We start from the raw sequence: 9,472 nt of genomic DNA on the forward strand, positions 1-9,472 counted from the left end.
ATCAAAAATGTTTGACCTTTTACATTTCTATCTTATTTCACGTCTCCTTTACATCCAGGAACATGTTTTAATTATATTGCTAATACGTATTTTGACTCTATGCAAAGGAAAAACCTTATTTTATGTTAACCGCATTTCACGCTACCGCTCCATTCAGAACCCTGGTTAAATAATTTTTCTCTTACATACTTCAACTCTCTGCAAACAAACACCATTTTATTAAGATCATTGATAATGCTATGCACAAGATACCGATAAAAGGAAAAAAAATGGACATATTTACACACTACCCCTAAACGGAGAGTCCAAAAGTTATTTTTTTCTACAAGTATACCTAAAACATCGCTTTTATGCATACAATTTAATTCGAAAATTATCTCTTCCCAGGTATTAAATCCATTGATCTTACAAGCAATTTATGTCACAATCACGTATTTTCCAACTTTTGAATAGTTTATTGTTAACTGGAAAAAATGGAAAACTGCTTAGTATTTTGGAAGCCAACCTGGAACTTCTTCCTACGATTTCCAGATAGAGTTACTGTATAGCCATTTTATTTAGTCTATTTGTCAAAGAGCACAAATCCTAAAAAAATAAGAGTTTATAGATGGATTTTTTGCAAATGAAAAATCACACCCTCTACTACCACAGATGAGATTAGACCACCTTTGAATGATTGATGATTAAACACCCATGATGCTTTAGACTAACATGCCGAAAAACGCAAAAAACGGACTTTACCACTGCACCTCTAACACATTCACATCATCTTCAATACGCCCAGGATCATCTGGAAATTGACTTTTTTTTTGCATCGTTTGACTCTCTGAAAATGAGAAACGTCATTCTATTACATACGTTTATAGTACTTGAGATTAAATGCCAAAAATAAAGGCAATATGGAAACTTTCACCTTTTTTCAGCTCTACTACATTTTGTGTTTCCATTAAATCCTGAATAATCTAGAAGTTATATCTTTCTTACTCGGATTGATTTCGTGTAAATAAGAAACTGCGCCTTACCGATTATCCGAAAAGGGTTTTTTTCTTACGTAATTTTACTTCTTGCAAACAAGAAATGTTACTTTGATAAAATTGTTCACAATTTTGAAATATGAAAAGTGGGAAACGGATCATGCTCTGAATAATAGGAAAGAGTTTCACACTTTTTAAAATATAAATTGTCACTATTTTTGTGTTACTTAAAAGGTTATAGTTTCGTTAACGATAGTCTATTTTCTTTCATATCAGCGGTATAATCCGAATGTTTAAGAATTTGTATGTATTTTATAGTTAACTTTTGTTAATATTGACAAATCTTTTTCTTTACGTGTCATCTTGATTGAAGCTTGGCGATCACATTGACAAATGCGTGTCAGCTTGTGCCCTTCTAAGGACTTACTCGAAGTTCAGGCCGGTTTCTGATGTTTCGCATTCAGAACAATCGCTTTCTTTCCAAACCCCTTTTTTCCTTCAAATTTTCCCTCAATTATTAATTGAGGAACTTGTACTTTCATTGACTTAGTTGGTGGCCTTAGTATGCTATTTCCCTTATTTTTTGATATGTAGTAGCTCTCACACAACCTATTCTCTAAAATACTTTATCGTTCGAAATTCTCTCTGTCCAAGGAATCCTTAGCATTTGTCTGTAGCACCAGAGTTCAAACGCCTCCAGTCCAGGATTAACCAGAAGTAACACTGCACCAGTCTCAGACGCAGCCTTAGTATTAAAACCACGTATGAATCAAAGAGGAGTCACTTATATCGCATAAATCCTTAACGTTCTTGGTCAATTCTAGTCTCTTTCAATCCACGAACTCAAATATTTGAAACGATTTATCATTTCTAAAACTTTATCAGGCCATTACTATTACCTTCGTTTCAGTAATGTTGATCTTCATTTCATAGTGTGAGCATGCTTTGTGAACGCTATCAATAATATTCTGCTCAATATCTGTGTCGGTCATTAGACCTCGATGATATAGATATTAGATCGTATCATCAATATATTTTATGTTGTTACCATACTTTGATTCTAACAGAAATATTCTCTAGGCTATATAACAGCTCCTCCGAGAAAACATTAAAAAGGATCGGGGACAATTTACATCTATGTTGCACTCCTTTACAAATCTTTATTTCCGCATATGTAGTATTTTTTGCTATATAGGGCGAATAAAGATTCCACATTAAATAAAAATTCCTTCTATGGATTACATACAGAATTTATGCTAAACAGTGGTTCACGAGTGCCTATGCCTCGCCTAAATCCATACTGTTCTTTCGAGCTCACCTATTCCCATCTCTACCAAGGTCGATTATGAACAATTCTAAGATTAATCATCCCTAAAGTAATTGCTTTCATGAGGATTTGTGAAATCAGTATGAAATCAATGTGGAATCTAGCCATTCTGTTGGAATTTTACCAGTCTATTACAGCATTTATTTGGTTTAGTAGCTTTAGGAAGAGTTCAACGTTTTCTTCATCAATTAAATTAATACCTTCTGGATAAATATTGCCTATCCTAGGCTCTTATTGTTCTTTAATTACTTTTAATAGCACATTTAAGTTCAAATTTTAATATAGCAGAACCTTTGGTATTACTTCCAGGACATTGCCAGGCACTTCTCGTAAGTCAGCAAATAAATCTTGGATGTAATTTTTCCTCTATGACCATTTCCTTAAAGATGTCTTTTGCTTGTTGATGGTTATCAAACAGTCTATATGGTGCTTGTCCTTTATTTGCTCCAGAAATTTTTTTGTGCAGATTAAAACTAATATATTTTCACTATAAGTCTTCCAGTTTTTTACACCTTTTCCTCATCGAGTCCTCTTTTGCTTCTTTGATTTTCAGCGGAATAATTTTATGGATGCATCTATATTCCGTTAGGTTTTTGTTTTTGCATTCCCAGTACTTGTCCATTAGCTGCAATTTCTGTGGTCATCCACCATTGCTTTCTCTTATTCTCTGATTTAAGGCTTTTAGTTGTGATTTTTGTGATTGTATTTTAATATATTAGATATTTGAGTCCAGGTTGCCTCGGTGTCATCTGCTCTCGGTTGGCTTCGAGTTACTGGGTGAAGGTTGGCCTTAAGCTATTTTCAAATACCAATATTTATTGTACAACATGACTCAACATATCTATAATAGCACTACCGAAACTGCTGCCATTCACTAAATTTTTTATTTTATTATTCTATGTGGTCAAGATTTAGATAATTTAAAATATGTATATAGATTGGTATGGTATCCTTAGAAGAAATAATAAAATAATATTTAAATTAAATTTTTATATAACTTATTAATAACTAGATAGATTGTCTAGAATGAATTTTAGAACTTCTAGATATGTTACTGTAATGCTTTATACAAATGCTGCCAGAACTAATATATTCTATTGTTATATGTCTTATTTTCAATAGACTTTCTGAATTATTAAATTAGTTCTTATTTACATAGATTCAAAACCTAACCATTTGAAAATAAATACCTTTACTTTTATAAAATCAATTTTAAACAACAAAAATGATCTCTCCTTTAAAAGAATTTACCATTCAATAAATGTATTGTTTCACTTGTAAAAATCCTCACCGGACTAATATTAAAACTGCCAACTGAAATTTGCAGGTGTTCAGTTATAGATTTTAAAATTTTCGATTTCGATTAAAAAATTTTATTTTATATTGGATTTTATTATAAATGTTTGCATATTATAAGTTTATACATTTTCACCTTGAGATTATTGCAAATGAATATTTTGTTGATAGTTGTATCTATGCGCAACCGATAATTAATTTGAAATATTAATTTGAAACTAATGTATAGGAACCTGAAGAAGATTTCATAAATAATCAAAAACTTGCTGAAGAAGTAAACCAAAATAGCAAAATATATTCCATAAATTTTTTTTGATACTCTATTAGATCTGGTACTAAATTTAGCAGGCATGCATTAATTTCCTTCATTTCTTTTTGCAAGCCATCTTTATAGTCTTTTACATTTTGTTGTTTCTTGTTTGTCTTCTCTTATTCTTCTCTCTGTTTTTTGTTCTATTCTTCTAGTCTTAAAAACTTTAAACTTCAAAAAAAATTCTTTGAAGATTCGAAACATTCAAATATTAACGCAGATCCTATATCTTATGCTTTTATGAGATTACTAATGTAATAATGCATGCAAAACCTCTCTCTAATGTCACCTTATATGCTCATTGTATTATTTATGTAAATCTATTCTTCATATCTACCATTCTTTTTAGTTAATGATCCACAAAATCAATTATGGCGTGTTTACAACCTTAAAAATTTATTGTACGATAAAAGAACCATTGATTAAATGAGACAATAAATTTTGACGAATCATTTGTATTATAAGTGGGTTAATAGGAAATACATGCCCATATGATCTTATAAGAATATTTAAAATAGAGTAAATGAAAAAGTAAGGATTGAATAAAGAGTATAAATAATAAAATTTAAAAAAATATAGTAAGCTATATAACTCTACATTAGCTTTAATTTTTACTCATACTATGATTGAAATAGCAAGATTTGGTTCCAGGAGTACACCCCTTCGGTGGTCTGATAGGTATTTGCTGTTTTTATTTTTTACAAAATAACAATAAATTTAACAGTTGAAATTTGATGATGAATTTTGAATGCATACTATATATTAATTATATTGATGTGTATCCTCTTTGGGTAAGATTTTAAACAAGGCCCCTTATAGCTTTGAGGGGCCCATTATCCAGTAAATTTCTACATTTATGCGAAAAATTATTTCCCAAATACCGCAGTGTCAAACAATGGAAATTTGTGTAACCATTAAGAAAAGAACAAGTGATAATAAATTTTTTACAATATTTTTTCTTGTCAGATAAATCTTCTTTTCCATTATATAAGAAACACAATCCTTCCGTTGATCGACATCGGTCTCTGCAATTTATATTCTCTCCGAGTTAGAACAGGAATCGGTCTATTTTAATAAGAAGGCTGTCCTAGTTATAATGCGTTTATAGTATAAGAATTTTTAACGAATACTTTGCCTAACCCTCTTATTAGTTAAACTGGCAATTAAATGGCCTTCTAGATCTCCAGATTTGTCCCCAAATACTTGATTTTTAAGGTTTTCTTAAAAAGGTCATTTACAAGCACAAATTTAGTAGGCCAAAAATATTGAATTTGCCAATTCCATTTTACCAAAGGCTTTTTTCAGAGTAACAAATAGCTTTACTCAATTTTCGTTCAGTTTATTTTTAGTAGTTTAGTGAGGCTTTCGAGTTTTAATTTAATTTTTGTATAGTTTTAATTTTTTTTCCTTTAACAAAAAGTTTATATGTAGTAAAACTTTCGGTTCTATGTGAGTTGTTCATTGATATATATAAAGCCTGCATCACAAATATAATACAGTTAATAAAGTAGTACAGTTAACCCCTGAAAGTCAGAAAGTCAAGCGCTTACTAATATCGTATTAAAAAAAAAGAAGAAGAAGAAACAGACAAGTAGTAGAGCGCACGAAATGCATGTGTGCGCGTTGCCATATTTTACTTTTAAGCATCTCTCTAAGTGTAATGATCGATTCCCCAACCTGTATAAGTAAAGAAATCTCAATTGATTTATAAAATATTTTTATAAAACAAAATAAATTTTATTATGAAAACTAAGTTTAGTAATCTTAAGTGATAAGTTTAACATACCTCAACAGTAAAGTAACCTTTATTGCTTAACTAACATATTTCATTAACTCGAAACAGGTATATATCTAACAGTGCGACACTAATTGTATTTTTTCCTCCGATTCCGAAAGTCATTCAATTCGACACGAAATTGCACGTAACAATATCAATTTGGTTATAGTAATGCAAATTTTAATAGCTTAACTGAGATATTTTTTTAAAAATATTACAAAAATTATTGCTTTTATTGTTCGAGTTATGGTACTATGCAAGAACGATAATATCCAATATTGACTTTATTAAATTCTAAAATCCTTAATTTTAAAAAAATATATTGCAATTATTTCTCGTGGTACATATATATTATGATAATACGTTTTATTATAACATATGTTTCCTTTCCAAAACTCCCTTATGATAATAAAAGTCGTTATGAAATTAAAAGGGTTTGGCTTTTTCCTATAGCAATACCTAAAAACGAAAACTAGGGTAATTCGGATATTTGGTGCACATCAATCATCCCGAACAGGGCCTCCTACCTATTTGCTTTTGAGGAAGGGGGTCTAATTCCGGTAATGATGATTACCGGAAATCTGAAAAGTGAAAGTAACTGTCAATATTTAGGTCATTACCCCTTGTTAGCCGGAAATTTCGTTCCAAACCGTAAATTTAATATATTAAACCAACGAGTTCGGAAATAATAATAGTATTTATTACAACTATATAATAATATTTGAGAAAGAGAAGAAATATTAAAATTCTAACGTTGATAATGTATTTAAACAAATAGATCTATTAAAAAATATATAATCATTTTGACCCGGTCCAAAATAATTTATTAAGGAAATGCAACACATCGCAAACCTTTATTCTTGAATAAATATTAAAAATGGCAACACTGAAACAAAGTAAAATTAAAAATAAATTCAAATTATACTACCGGTACTATTATTCGTTTGCATGACAAACATTTAGGCTGATAAACTTTAAATAAAAATTGATTACCAAAAAAGATAAAAAATACAAATTATGAGGTCAAAAACTATGATATAGTGTGAAAAACAAATAACAAAGAGTAGAAAAATGATAAGAAAAAGAAATAAAAAAATTAAGAAATATTAAAAACTCTAAAAATTTTTAATAAAATTAAATTGTTGGCAGCGTTTTTACCGTTCAAAAGATGTGAATCAAAATTGTACAGAAAAATAGTTGTTAGTCAGTACCGATTTATTTACACCCTTACACTATTAAACATGATCACCTAAGACTACTAGAACTATTAATTTACATTCTATACTATTTATGTCCGATTTAGAAGTTGCACTCTCAGCGGTGATGCAGCTCCTTATATACTCGGCTGACCATGATTTTGGAAAATTAGGTGACTTTCCACACGTCTCCAGACAGAGAACAAGTAGTGTCGGCGGCGTTATAACTATACCAACATCGTTACACTTTTCTCTTTCTAAGGTCATTTTGTCCTGAAATGATTACGAAGATGGTAGATGTTGATACCCGACGAAGCTTCCGCTCTTGTAGAAATAACAATCAACGAGAAACATGACAACGGTGGGGTGTCAACGACGTTGACACCCCACTTTGCACGCCAACAGATCCGAAGGCCACTTCTAACACGCTGCGTGTCAGTTTTATTCCAGGTTATTAAGTCGCATATGAGTTTGGGAATTGTTAGGCTTCTCAGATCCTTTGCTAAGCAACTCCTCCTTTATAGAACGCAAAGTATCCCAAACATACTTATAGCTTAGCTTCTGGTGTAACGCCCTTTTGATAACCAAGTAGAAGGAAGATCTTTCTACTAGTCTCTTCATCAAATATCTTGAATGGTTGCCCAACTCTAGGGTTAAACCGACGCAGCTTTTATATTTTTCCGCACTTTCTATAGAAAACCTTTTCTATTTCTCTATTTCTAGCAAATATTACCAAAGTCTATCGCTATTTCTCTAGACTTTGGTAAGTTCTTAGGCACATAATGTGTAAGAGCATAATCAGCTTGAACATAGTAAACTGGTTTTACTGTACTTCACAGATCACGCCTAACCGACTCTTTTTACTATTAGAATGGTGGGCCATGAATGTTAAATCCAGTTCGGATTGGATTTGCGGCAGCTCAGCACTTCGTGGTTTCGAAAAAAAGGAGCCAACCGGTTAAAGTGACTGGATCGAGGTTTATATAATGGCTTTAGTATTCTGTAAAAATATCGTTGATCGCTGCCAATACTTTGTAAGGAACATCCCAAGATGTTTGGCGTTACGGTGATAAGCCCTTCCGTTTCTTAGGATCTTACAAAGCCCAACATAGGCACCGTTGTTGTACCTCAGGTATTTAGCATTGACATCATATCCGTCCTTCATCCGAGTGCTAGCTCGAATGAAGAAACCTAACACCACTCTCTTTGGTAGCTAGAGACCACTTTGGCCAAATACCGGTTAATGGTCCTATTCATTCTTCTTACCCTGCCTGCGGGTGTAATGCAGTAGTTCTTAGTTTCTTGATTCCAAGTGTCTTACAGATTTTCTGAAATAAGCTGAATTCAAAATTTGATCCTTGGTCTGAATGTAGCTTTAAAGTTACAGCAAATCGGCAAATTCATTCTTTTATTAACGCTGTTCGACTATTATTGTAGAGGCTTCTTGGTTTGTTAGAGAGTAGGCGTCGATCCATTTTCTAAAATAATCCATCACGACTACGATGTACTTATTCCCTTATTCTAATTGGGGAAACGGACCAGCAACGTTAATAGCAATCTTTGCAAAAACACTTCCCACGTTGTACTGACGCATCAAAGCCTTCTGCTTTCTCTAGTATTGATCTAGTGAAATCTTTCCTTCAATTTTCCCAGGGTCTTTGTGACTCTAAGATGTCCTCCTGACACACCAGCATGGATTTCCTCTAGCAACTCTGACATTTAGGCACAATGAATTGCGTAATTTCGTCTTCGCTTCATCGTCAACCATTTTCCGTCTCAAGAGTTCATCTTTAAAAAATTAAGGAGCTTCGTTCCATCCAATATGACTTGACATTGGGAGAATATCTGGTAGTTTCTTTTCAAGTTGGCTTCCTTTATCTAGGTTGGGACTATTTGGATATCCCTAATTTGCCAAATGTCAGCAATTATGGTGGTTCTTAACAACTTAGCATCTTTCTTCTCTGCCCGCTAACAATGTTTGAAATCCTCCGGACAGAATCTTCTTGCTTCTTGTTGATTGTCTGTTCGCGTCGACCTTGCTTACTTTGACGAAAGTGAAACTAGAGTCTTCTAGAGGGTGCCTTATCCGTGAATGACCAATGCGGCTTTGCAGCCGCTTTAAACTGGCTCTGATAAAATATTTCCTGATATAGTCTCACCAAAATGAGGCGCATCAGCTTAACAGATTCCGTATTGCCACAAGCTTCGTTGTTATTGTCCATTGCTGAAGGTCTACCGGGCAACTTATAGAAACTGCTGACGTTCAATGTTCCTATTTGGTTTTTAAATAGTCAACCGATTTATTTACACATGCACTTTTAAACACTATCACTTAAGACTACTACAAATATATATTTACTGTATTTATTTACTACTACTTACGTCCAATTTTAGTACACCGAACTGTCAACTGATTCCCAGCGGCGATGCGGCTCCTTATATACTCGGCTGATCATGATTCCGGAAAATTCGCTGACCTTCCACGCGTTTCTAGAGACGTCGTGCGATGTGCCACTTGTGTCATTCCGGAATGACAGATCAGGTGATGTGGGTGCTGTCGGCAATATCGTTAAAATAGTTTAAAAATTTTAC

At 32.6% G+C, this 9,472-nt stretch overlaps 1 long non-coding RNA gene across 1 annotated transcript; it reads right to left on the reverse strand.

Annotated features, from left to right (window-relative positions):
- Positions 1-387: 387 nt before the first annotated feature.
- On the reverse strand, positions 388-1,266 carry LOC126737466 (uncharacterized). Its single transcript, XR_007661029.1, has 4 exons — positions 1,023-1,266; positions 914-962; positions 647-826; positions 388-585 (listed from the first exon to the last, which is right to left on the reverse strand). It is a non-coding gene; the product is annotated as an uncharacterized LOC126737466 (long non-coding RNA).
- Between the last annotated feature and the right edge of the window lie 8,206 nt (positions 1,267-9,472).

Source organism: Anthonomus grandis, chromosome 6, assembly GCF_022605725.1.
Source record: "Anthonomus grandis grandis chromosome 6, icAntGran1.3, whole genome shotgun sequence".
NCBI lineage: Eukaryota > Metazoa > Arthropoda > Insecta > Coleoptera > Curculionidae > Anthonomus > Anthonomus grandis.